Below are 13155 nucleotides of genomic sequence, written 5' to 3' on the forward strand. Positions count from 1 at the left end.
GGCGACGGCGTCTCGCCTCCGCAGCCGACTCCGACCAGAGGGAATCAAGGATGGCCTGCTACTCTGCCTGCAGATCCGCGTCGCAAGCGTCCCCTACATCCTCCTCCTCCTCCTCCTCCTCCTCCTCCTCCTCCTCCACCTCCTCTTGATCCACTGCATCCGGAGGTAATCCCACGGCGATCCGGGCTTCGAGCCTAGCCCGGATTCTCTCAAGGAGCTCGAGCCGGCGCTCCGGCGTCAGAAATGGCTCGCTTCGCACCTGGCGGTGTGGGGGCATGACTACTAGGCGGACGGGTGGAGTGGAAAGTGGCGGCGGCGGTGGACATCCGGAGGAAAATGTGGATGGATGGTAGGGTTTCAGTGTCGCCGGTCGACTTAAATAGCTAGGCTAGGCAGTACGCGGCCCGCCGAAGCAGCGCCACCGGTCCAACGGAGGAGACGAGCGTCAGACCGTCGGATTTCTGGGCGTTTTCGCGTGAGACCCCGCTATCAGTCCGACGGGGCGGGCGTGCCCGAACGCCCTCATATCCGTCCCATATTTGGACTGGATATCAGGGGTGTCGGTCAGCCCGGGTGTTTGAGGCGTCCATATAAATCAAAAAATCGTGACCGGTCAGTGACCGAGTAGCCCGGCTGAGCTTTTAAAGAGGATTTGGGATGCCCAGTTGTAGATGCTCTTATCACATTGAGAAGAATAGCTAGAGGCAGTGATTGATGACACCATCCCTCCACCAGACCACGGGACAAGGCATAAGACCGACGGCCAACAACCGATGCCCAAGAGAACCAGCAAGCACCGTAGCTTCACTGCTAGGCGTCACAGAGAGTATGCCCAAAATGGAGAATCCGTTTTTTTTTTGTGGGTAAAAAAATGGAGAATCCGTTATTGCTCCAGATTCCAGGCCGAAGATCCATCTTCGGTGCATGGTCGAAATGGGGATGCACCCACATGCTCCACCGATCCACTATAGGTAGCCTCCCTCCGCTATGGATGGCAAGCTTGGGAGGTGGATGCCGCCCACCGAATGCTCGTCTCGTGCGCGGGTGGCATGCCGGGGGAATCGTCTCCCCTAAAGTCGTACTATGGCGGTAGGGTGTTGACTAACGGCTACCGTCATTGACTGTGACGGTAACCCATCTTATCCTACGGTCATTGTGTACGGTGGTAGCAAAAATGTCTGGTCGTGCTAGGTTTTTAAAGAGGAGCTAAATAGTGCTAAACTTTGATCAAAGGCTCAAAACCAACAGTAAATTTGCTCGTGGTGGATAGTGCGCGCTTTCCTTTTTGCCACTCCTCCCGCCGGACCCACCAGCCAGCCAGACGGCGAGCCGACAGGGCACGGGAGAAGTCGTTGCACGGCACGGCAGTCTACCTTCACTGCGGGGCAGAGCAGTACGTGGCGGTGTAAGGGCATCTCCAGCCGCGTCCCCAACAGGCCCTTCCCAGGCGATATTGCCGCGCCGGCGCCAAAAAAACGAGCCAGTCACGCCCCCAGAAGCCCGTTTTTCGCCGGCTCGGGCCAAAACTGGTGTTGGCGGACCCAGGCCGAACCCGGCGCCCTGGGGGGCGCTTGGGGAGCCGGCACAAGCAAAAAAGACGCGTGGGCCCGCCCTGGCGGCGACCCGAGGGCCTTTTCCCGCCACTTCTTGACGCTTTTCCCTCGCATCTCTTCCGCTCGCTCGCCTTCCTTCCGCCATTCCCTCCATTTCTCCCGCCAAACCCCCTCCAGCTCGCATTCCAGTCGCCGCCATGCCGCCGAAGAAGTACGCCATGCCGCGCGCGGCGGCAACCACGACTGGCACCGTGGCCCAGCCGAAGCAGAGGAAGCCGAGGGCGCCGCCATCGAAGCCACCGGGCATGTCGAGCGCCGAGTGGAGGGTGGAAGTTCAGCGACGCGACGCAGTCACCACCGACCGACGGAACAGTGCCATTGCCAAGAAGGCCCGCACAACACGGCGCGTGCGGCGGCGTCTTCCTCATCGGTCGACCACGCGGAGGTGATGAATCCACCCGTCGTCAGCCACGCCCAGTATGCGCCCTGGGGACAGCAAGGCGCCGGATCTCCATGGGGATCGTCGTCGCCCGGCTACGCCGACGGCGACGCGCACGGGGGTTTCAACCCAAACGTGACCTTCCCCCATGGCCACCCCGCGACGCGCACACCCTCGCCCGCCTTCGTCGGCGTGCAGTACCCTCCATACAACTACTCGCCGCCCGCCGCCTACGCGTCCACACCGACGCCCCATCTCCGCCGTGGACCGCTGCCCTTCTCGCACCTCGGCGACACCGATGACACAGAAGCCGACATGGACGACATCATCGCGACAGGATCGACCGCGGCCGCCGCGTCTCCCGGGTTCGCCACCCAGGACGAGGTAGTGGACCTCAGCGGCGACATGGAGGCCGAGCTCGGCTACGTCTACGGCGAGGACGCGCATGAAGCGCAGGAACCCGAGGAGGAGGAGAAGGACGAGGAGGAGGAGTCGTCTCTTGTTCCGACGAAGGGGCGCCAGAAGAAGAAGAAGCGGGCGGCTAGGTCAGGCGAACCGCGCATCAAGTGGACGTCCAAGGAGGAGGAATGCCTCGCCGAAGCACGGAAAGTCGTCTGCCTCGACCCGACCACCGGCGCGAACCAGAGCTTGGAGACGTACTGGGACCGCATCAAGGCCGAGTTCGACGAGCGGAAGCTCGTCGACGCGTACTTCAAAGGCGTCTACATGCAGCGCGGCTCCAAGGCGATGGCGAACCATTGGGGGCGTATCCAGTTGGCGTGCAACAAATGGCATGGAATCGCCGAGGAGGTCGCGGGTCGCCCGGAGAGCGGCGCCAGCGTTGAGGATCAGGTACGCACGCCATTCACCCGCATCGCTTCGTCGTCAACGCCCGCCGCCCAGCAGCTCAGGGTGTGGTACATGGCGAAGCGCGGCCTCATCCTGAACCAGATGCAAACGGTAACGCCGACGACGCAAGCTCCCGCGCCCACGACCACACGAACGCCAAGCCCGAACGACGCCTCTACATCGCCGCCCAGCAGTGCCGACACAGCCCAGCACCGAAGCAGCTGCGACACCGCCGAGCCCGCGCACGCCGACTCCGCCAACGCCTGGAGCCGATCCCGCCGAGTGAATCATTGCGCACGCGAACTTGCGGCGTGCGGCGTTCTGTTTTTTGTAACGCCAGACTACGTCCGATCGCCGGATTTATGGCGTCTTTTGAGAGCGGAAACGACCAAGTTTAAATTTCCCGCATCCTGGGGCCGGCGCTTGGGGACGTGACTGGGAGTTAGCTCGCCCCATAGGCCGAACTAGCGCCGGCACGCCCCCAGACCGCTCTATTTAGGCGCCCTGGGGGGCCGACCGGCTGGAGATGCCCTAACGCGGCGGCCGGATCGCCGTGCGTAGCTGCGTGCGTCTGGCCACGGCCAAGGTCCTGATGATGAAGGAGGGATTGTTGGATTAATTTGAGATGGATCACTTTCACTTGAGCGGTTGTTTTACTTTTACCAGGGGCGCGCGCTCTGTGGCTGGGTCCAGCTTGGCGCGTCGCTGCTGTTGCTGCAGCGGAATGGCAGGCAAAAGAGAGTCGCTCCCTCAGGGCTTGTTCGGTTAATCCCTCCCACAAGGGATTGGAGGAGATTGAGGTGGATTTTGACTTGTGAGGAATTTAATCCCTCTCAATCCCCTCCAAACCCTTTCAAATTTGAAGGAACCGAACAAGGCCTCAGGTATATCATCATATGGAGGCGATGAAAAGGTGAGAAGCTTGCTTTCGCGGCCTGCATGCATGGCTAATTCTTGTGCATGCATCCATGCATCTGCTGCCGAACTGAACTGGACCATCGGCGCAGGCAGGCACAGTGCTTAACACGAATCAGGCTTTGATGAATGCGCACTGATCATCCCACGCCGGTGCGGCGGTGCGTCTCATCCCGTCCTCTCTTTGCTCTCCGCCTCTCCCTGCCTATGCGTGTGGGCTGTGGGTTAGCTCGGCGACGGTCACGTTTGTTTGGGCTGTGGGTTAACATTTTGGAGTTGCAGGTGGTGGTGGGGGTACAGCTGCCTTTTTTTTCGAGAGCATACAAATTGTGTGCCTTAGCTTTATAGAAGATAGAGAATAAAATACAAAAAGCTCCCACCACATCCCGGCGAGAAGCAAGAACCACTCCATCTCAACGATCACAAAACAACCAAATCGCAAGAGAGCCTACCCTAAGAAGTCTAACAAAGCCGCGTCTCGACCAACATGGAGCACTTCCGAAGAGCAATAACTCGAAAGAACTCTCCTTGCCAACGCACCCTCCACCCATGAGCGCCTAAAGAGAGTTGGCAGGTGGGTGGCGGGACTCGGACAACTCCGTGAAAGCCATCGTCTTGGAAACACCCACGATGACGAACATAGCGCCCTTGAAGAACAATCCAGAGCAGCGGCGAGCACCGAAGAAACACAACAAGGAACCTCCAAGCCCTCCTCCAACAAACGATGCTCCCAACGGAGGAACGACGCCAATGACGCCGTCATCGCCGATTCACAACCGAATCAAGGCTTTCGCCCGGAGACAACATACCAAATGAGAGGGAGCAAGGTGTCGACACACCACAGCGACGCCTTCAGGAAGGTGAACGACATCCACAGGTGCCGTTGCCGCTGGCACCGACCAAAGCCGGGCTGGATTTTCATCCGTATCGCCGCACACCTACAATCCAACCCATCGGAATGGGGCTGCACCGTCCAAGTTGATTCACATCGCTACTGCCGCAGCAACTTGCCGAAGGAGCCATTTGTGAACAGCCGCACCATCGCCAGGATAGCCAGCACCACCCCGCCGAACCACACCGCAGCTGCCAGCACCACCAAGTGCCCAGCAGGCTCCGAGGGCGCCTGCTTGCCCAACACCACCACCACCACCACCGGACAGGGCTGCCACCAGAGCCTGGACGCGCTGCGCCGCCAGGAACTCCGCCGGACGAGATCCCATCTGGGGTAGGGAGGGAAGACGCGCCGCCCAAAGCTGCCGCCACCCAGGCAGCACCACCGGACGAAGCCAGCCCACCACCGCCACCTCCGCAGAACAGGGCTGCCGCCAGAGCCTAGGCGCGCCGCACCGCCAGAAGCTCCGCGGACGAGATCCCGTCAGGGGAAGGGAGAGGGGGTCGTGGCGCCCAAGTCGTTGCCGCTGCGCTCGCCAGATCTGGGCCGCCCGGACCTCCCGAACGCCCGCGCTGCACCTCCGTGCGCAGCCGAGCTGCGCCACAGCGCGCCCTCCAGGTGCAGACGCCCCCGCCCACCGCGAACCCTCCAGGCGCCAGATCCGCGCGCGACCGCACCGCGACCTGGGCGCCGGAACCATCCCGCACCGCGACCTGCGCGCCAGAGCCACCCTGCGCCGCGCCGTCGACTTGCCGCCCCGCCGTCTTGCCGTGCTGCCTCGAGCGATGCGTCCCCAAGAACTCCAGCAGAAGCCAGCGGCCCGCGCCGCGAAGCCCGGAAGCGGAGGTGAAGAGGGCCCCGCCGCCGCCAGGCCGCGCGGGCTTTGCCCGGCGACCCATGCCGGCGGCGGCGAGGGGAGAGTAGCCGGAGGTGAGGAACTGGCGGCGGCTAGGGTTTTTACTCCCGGGCCGCCCGCGGGACCGACACGGGAGTCGGGAGTCCACTACTCTAGGCTTCTACGCGCCCACGCTGCTCCACTCCAGTACTGCACTGGGGGGGACACACGCACGGAGAAGGTCTGCCCGTACCATCAACACACGCACGCACTGCCACTGCTAGTTGGATCGACCGAGAAGGGGTCCGCGCGTAGGAAGGAACGTACCACACGCTCTCTCTCTTTCTGTGCTTGATACAACGACACTTTGGAGATTCTTCATGTGGTGCCGTTGCGACGTGGAGATGAGATGAGATGGATAGATGCGGGCGGTTGGTTCACCCGGGGTGCGTGCCATGCCACCGTGCTTGCCAGGTGGCCGGCTGGCATGTTGGCGCTGCAGCCTGCAGCACGGAGGCAGACTAGGGACTGTACCTTCACTGCGCCCCGGCAGCTACGGTCCAGCGCGGCAGGCTCGTATAGTACAGTCGTCGCCCATTTCGCAGGGGCTGTTTGGTTTGTGACTAATTTAGCCAAAAATTATCACAATTAAGGTTAGGTAAGTTTGATCAATTTAGGTGAGTGTTTGTTTAGTTCATGCCACACCTTAGGCAAGCCACACTTAGACTTCACATGGCATACATACAAAAAGTGTGACAAGATTAAACAATTAAAGTATGAAGCCTACTGGGAAAGGGAGGGTATGGTGTTTGAGGATCAGATTAAAGCTTCCTGGAATGAAGGTACGTATGTTCAGGATCTGAAGGATGTGGCCAACAATTTGAATAGTGTGCTTGGTAAATTGCATGCCTGGAGTAGGAAGTACATTGGATATATTCCCAAAAAACTTGAGCAAGCTAGGAAGAGACTTGATGTACTCTATAAAAGGAATAATCACGATGATATGCTGGAAAGAAAAAGAATTCTCAGGGACATGGATGAGCTTCTTTTTAAAGAAGAGATATTATGGAAACAAAGATCTCGGATTGATGAAATTAAATGGGGGGATAGGAATACAAAATTCTTTCGATCAAAGGCTTCCTGGAGATCCAAAAAGAATAATATCTCTAGGCTGAGGAGGAACGATGGTACAGTTACTGAGAATGTGGATGAAATACAGGAAATCACTAATTCCTTTTTTAAGCATTTGTACACCTGCAATGGTATGGTTGATCCTTCTCTTATTATTCCGCTTGTCAACCCAATTGTTACTGATGAGATGAATGATGATTTATGTAAGCCGTTCTCGGATCAAGAAATCAGTGACGCCCTTTTTCAAATTGGACCCCTTAAAGCTCCAGGTCCAGATGGCTTTCCTGCAAGGTTTTTTCAGCGGAATTGGGGATTGCTCAAAGAAGATATTATTCGTGCAGTAAAAAGGTTCTTTGACACTGGGGTCATGCCGGAGGGTGTAAATGATACGGTTATTGTTCTAATTCCTAAGGTGAAGAACCCCCAGTCGATTAAAGAGTTCCGGCCTATCAGTCTGTGTAATGTTATTTAAATTATTTATAAATGCCTCGTCAACAGATTGAGACCGATTCTTGATGGTATGATCTCTCCATCCCAAAGTGCTTTTATCCTTGGGAGACTAATCTCTGATAATGCGCTTATAGCCTTTGAATGTATGCATTCTTTGAGCACGCTTAAGGACGGCCAGGGTGAATTTTGTGCTTATAAATTGGATATGGCAAAAGCGTATGACAGGGTCGACTGGCACTTTTTGAAGAGCATGTTGGGGGCATTGGGATTCGCTCCGAGGTGGATAAAATGGATTATGGCTTGTGTTACATCAGTCAAGTTTTCTGTTCACTTCAATGGCCAACTGTTGGAATTATTCTCCCCGTCCTGTGGTATTAGACAAGAGGATCCTCTATCTCCGTATTTATTCTTGTTTGTGGCGGAGGCGCTATCTCTGTTGCTTCAGGATGCATGTTCTAGAGGTGCTCTTCTGGATTTCAAGGTTAATAGGAATGCCCCGGGTGTTTCCCATCTTATGTTTGCTGATGATTGCCTATTATTTTTCAAGGGGACTATTGATCAAGCGTTGGTAATTAAAAATGTTATTGCCTCTTATGAAAAGGGAACTGGTCAGCTATTGAGCCCAGATAAGTGTTCGATTATGTTTGGGAAGAACTGCAGTATGGAATGTCAAGTGGCTGTTATGGTAATCTTGTGCATCACCGCTGAGGGTTTTGAGGACAAATATCTTGGACTGCCGGTGCCTCAAGGGAGAATGAAGGCGGGTAAATTTCAATCTACCAAAGAAAAAGCTCTCAAAATTCTTTCGGATTGGATCGAAAAATATGCGTCTTGTGGGGCGAAGGAAACTTTGATTAAATCTGTCTTGCAGGCCCTTCCGGTGTATGCTATGGGCATCTTTAAATTTCCGGCGTCACTTTGTGAGGAATTATCGCAGATTATTAGGAATTTTTGGTGGGGTGATGAGGAGGATAGGAGGAGAACTCATTGGCTGGCTTGGGATAAATTGACTAGGCCCAAGGGTGAGGGAGGCATGGGATTTCGCGACCTCAGATTATTTAATCAAGCTCTCCTAGCTAAGCAGGCCTGGAGGTTGGTGGTTAACCCTGAATCCTTGTGCGCCAAGGTGATCAAGGCAAAATATTACCCCCAGGGGCATCTCCTTGATACTGTTTTTCCACAATCCACATCTCTCTCTTGGCAAGGTATTGTGCATGGGTTGGATCTGCTAAAATCAGGAGTAATTTGGAGAGTGCCTGATGGGTCTAATATTAATATCTGGAGAGATAACTGGCTCCCTAGAACCTCTGGGCTTAAAGTTACTGCAAGGAAGAACAGGACCAGAATTAAATGGGTATCTGAATTGATCTTGAGTGGCCCTAGGAGATGGGATGAGGATTTGGTCAAGCATCTGTTTTACCCGCATGATGCGGAGGAGATCCTTAGTTTGCGCATTCAATCAGTAGGGGACGGTGACTTTGTTGCGTGGCATTATGAGAAGAATGGGTTGTTCTCGGTTAAAAGTGCGTACAAGCTTGCGCTCAATCTTAAGGAAAAAGAAGAAGATGAGGGGCAACATAGTAGGGCTATGAGGGGGTAGAGAAAAATTTGGGATTTGATCTGGAAAGCCAATGCTCCTCAGAAAATTCGTATTTTTGCGTGGCGGGTAGCTACCAATAGCTTGGCTGTCCAGGTTAACAGAGTGGTGCATCACCAAGCTACGGTTAGTACTTGCTCAATTTGTGGAGTGGAAGATGAAAGTACGTTTCATGCGCTTGTCCACTGTCCAAAGGCTTATGCTTTGCGTATGGCCATGAGGGACACTTGGGAATTACCTGCGGAGGAGGTGTTCAGGTATACTGGGTGTGATTGGTTTCTTATCCTTCTGGATCAATTGAGTCCTCTGATGCGTGACAGAATTATCTTCATCTTTTGGAGAGCCTGGCATTTGAGAAATGATTTGATTTTTGGTAAGGGGAAGGAATCTGTCACAGGCTCTACTAGTTTTGTGGATAATTACTGGTCGTCTTTTGTTGCTTGCCATTCCTATCCACTGGTGGACTCGAAGAATAAAGGAAAAGGTACCGCTCCTGGTCTAAAATCTGTTCCTAATACCTTGGGAATTCAGGTGGCTTGGCAACCCCCTCCTTCGGATTATATCAAGATAAATGTCGACGCAAGCTTTGTGGAGAGCATTAGCGCTGCAAGTGTGGGTGTGGTGGCTAGGGACTCCTCTGGAAATGTCATTGTCTCTTCTTGGGATTTCATTGGATGTTGTAAAAGCATGGAGGAAGCGGAACTTCGGGCCTGCATTGCTGGTCTCTATATAGGTATTACGCTCCACAATCCTATAATTTTAGAGACTGACTGTGTGCTTGTTGCTGCGTCTCTTGCAAAGGAAAGTTTTGACAGGTCAGCGCTATTTGATTTGAAGAAGGAAGCAATGAGTATCTCCAAGATGCTACCTATGGTCAAAATTTCAAAGATTAACCGGTCAGCCAATGTGGTAGCTCATCTTATTGCTAAGTATAGTTTTGATAATAGGTCAGACGGTATTCTTGTTAATGATGTTCCGGCCTGTGTGATGAATTTTGTAATGAGTGATTGTAATAACTCTGTTGGTTAATTAATATATGAGGTGGTTTTCAAAAAAAAAGTGTGGCAAGATTCCCTTAGGTTTGCCAACTTGTGGCTCTCATTTTGATGAACTAACCTTAGGCAAGCTTGACAAAAATGTGTGACAAGGTGTGACAATGCTAGTCCTAGAACCAAACAGCCCCGCAGTCTCCTCTGCGTGCTCCGCCTGCCAGTGCCACACCACGGCCCCTCCTCCTCGGTTGTGATTTGTGACTGTGGCAGCTAGCGCACCGAGTCCGAAGATCGACAACCATCGACCCACAGCCCGCCCTGCATCGTTTCGTTTTCACCAACGAGGGCCGGTAGACGAACCAACCATGCATACTTCACCCATCAGTGGAGGCGCAATTAGTGGTGAAGCTTGAAAGAAATCTTTGGAAGGGCGAAGCTGTAAAAAGACTCAAATACAAAATCATACAAATACCACAAGTTAGATATTGCAAATATCGAGAAACTTATACGATTATATTGATCTTCTCCACAGTAGCTTACAAAATACATTTCTAATTTTAATTATATATATAACCTACTCCATAACAAAAGGAACTATACCAAAATGCCATTTAACCATGGAGCATTCAGTTCACTACAACAACACTACACTACAGATTAGCTTTTCGCTTCTTTGCACCCTTAAAGTGCATAAGAACATCTTCACAGTTGTACTTCTCTGAGATTTCACTCTCTATTTTTACTAGCAAGTTTACTAGCAAGCTATTGGATAGATAATCATCTTCCATGGTATTACGTAGCCTTGTCTTAATGATCTTCAAAGTTAAGAATGCTCGCTCGACACTTGCTGTAGAAACTGGAAGAGTTAGAACCAATAGCAACAATCGATCAACCAAATTGTAGATAGAATGTCTCCCTGTCTCAAAGAGATATCGACAAAGATTTGTTAAGGTTGACACATTTTTCGAAGGATGTGGTCCATGTTGCTCAAATTCGAGCAACAACAGAGGCTGAACATAGTCTGTTGGCTGAACAAGCATTGCTTCGGTTGCTGTTGGTTCATCAACTGAATCACATCTCTTTCTTTTTGAAAAATGCATCAATCATTTTCCCTTTAAGCTTCACTGACTCCCTTCACTGCAAAGGACATTTTCTATTCAGTACAAAATGCAATTGAATAAATCCATGACGAGATGACCTAATTAGAATTTTCCTCAACTAAGGTGAAATAAAATTCAGAATCAAAATAATTGAACTTTCTACAATTTCCATACGGGAGAGATGGACCCAGATCTAGCGAGCAGTGTTGACAGGGTCCAAATAACTTTGAGAGAGCACTATTGACAGAGTAATCTAGCTAGCTTGCTAGGACGACCAGATGGGGGAGATTGACTAGCAGACTAGGCAACGTACAGGAGCAAAAGCAAGATCCAGCGAGAGCAGCTGCTCACCAGCTCACTGAGGCACTACAGGGCGCCGATGTGGTTGCCTGATGTTTTCCGCAGCAGAGGTCGGAGTAGAGGAGTGGATGGAACAGCGGCTAGTCCTAGCCGGCCGCCCGCCATCAGCAAGTGGCCAGTCCCCACGCGGCGCCGGCAAGCCACAGCGGCCGGTCCGCCGGACGCCGGTGCCCCACCCGACTCTCAGGCGTCCATGGTCCCAAGCGGCAGGTCAAAGGGGAATTCGATTAGGTCGCAGGCGTCCGCAGTCGCAGGTGGCTGGATTCATTCGTCTCCAGGCAATGAAGACTGTAGTTGATAAACGGGCCTTCTGGTTGTGGGCTGTATGTAATATATAGGGGTAGTAAAAAAATTCATTTTCGCTGGAGGGGCGATGGCCCAGGTTCGCCCCACGTAGCTCCGCCGTTGGGCGCAATCACTGTTCAAAGCAGCATATCACTCATGCGTGCATTTTATCCAAAACAAAATTGCATATGGATGCATATTTTATTTTTAAAGGATGTCATCCCGGGCCTCTGCATCCGAAAGATGCATGTGGCCATGTACATGCATGCACATGCATGGTGCCTCACTTCCCCACGGCAAACGCAGTTCCCCTCTCCAGCCTAGCACCTTGCCACACGGGCGAAACTGCTCCATGCACGATACAAGTGCATGATTTATGGACGACACAACAATACAGCGGACGGCGACTTGCTCAATCGTACATATGTCCGGCTAGACTTAACCATCATGTGTGCATCGTACAAAGTTTGTCATGTGCATAACACTTCTCCTGCACATACGGGCTCAACTATAGTCTACCTGCCTCCTTTTTTTTGGTGGCTGTAGCTACTCTCGGGGTTTCACTGGACCGAGAAATTGGATGACCAATGGGCCATTAACAGATCAACTAACTAGGTGAAGTGAAGAGTAAATTGTCAGTATATGGATGAGCACATCGTAGGCGCATTTCACTGGACCGAGAAATTGGATGCAAAGACAAGGGTCAAAGCATATTTCAGTGTTTTTTCTTCTTCTAAATGTGACGTCTTACTAAACAAGAATTCTTAAGTTTTTAATAACAGGTATAATTACTGTTTGTTTTTCTGTTATAAGTCAACTGAATCATCATGTGAATAATGTTTGCATAAGTGATCTGAATTATCATGTTAGTGTGTTGTTTCTATAAGTCAAGTGACTTATCATCTTAGTGTACATATCACATAGAAGGAAATGCTGCCTTTCTGATATAAGTGACCTGACTTATCACTTATAAGTACTATTGCTTGTCGCATATAAGTAACCGGACTTATCTCATATATGTACTAATGCTAAATAGTCAGTTAAGTACCACATTCACTCATCTACTAAATATTCCATCATTTCAACATCAAATGGTATATCATGATGTCTCCACAGCATAATAGCATCACTCATTACACATGTCCTGCTTGCTAACAATGACACCAAACATAATGGCACACATGGGAAGATACATAACAGTCAAAATCCCAACATCCTATCCCTAGACAGCAATCTTTCCTTCTGCATCCTTCCAATTTGCCCTCTTTTCATGACGATTCCTCTGTATTTCTACCTCACACTCTTTGACCCTGCTCTCCAACTTCATGGTCTTCATGGCAAGATCCCTAATGACCGCCTTAGATTTGCCTTCCTACTCCCTTTCAATCCACTCAACATATGTGCAAGCACCAACACCTTGCAATATATAAGCAACAACATAAAAACCAACATGCCTATTTTTTATCCACTTAACAGTCCCACATTGCAGCAGAAAATGCCTCTATTTGGCAACCTAATAACCCTCTACTCGTGACATCTCCCTCATTGCAAACACGATGAGCAGGTCTGACTAGACACTCACGAAGCTTCTTCTTCTTGATTCCATTGTACTATGAATCGTACTGATATTTTGGTAGCCCATAATCAAGTTGCTACCTAATGCATATTTTCCGACTTCATTCACTAATCTAAAGATGAGGTTTTTCAGCAAACAAGAGTGGTGTGGGGAACTCACCTGATTCACCCCATCATCCGGA

This window comes from Triticum urartu, chromosome 6 (assembly GCF_003073215.2).
Source record: "Triticum urartu cultivar G1812 chromosome 6, Tu2.1, whole genome shotgun sequence".
NCBI classification, from domain to species: Eukaryota; Viridiplantae; Streptophyta; class Magnoliopsida; order Poales; family Poaceae; genus Triticum; species Triticum urartu.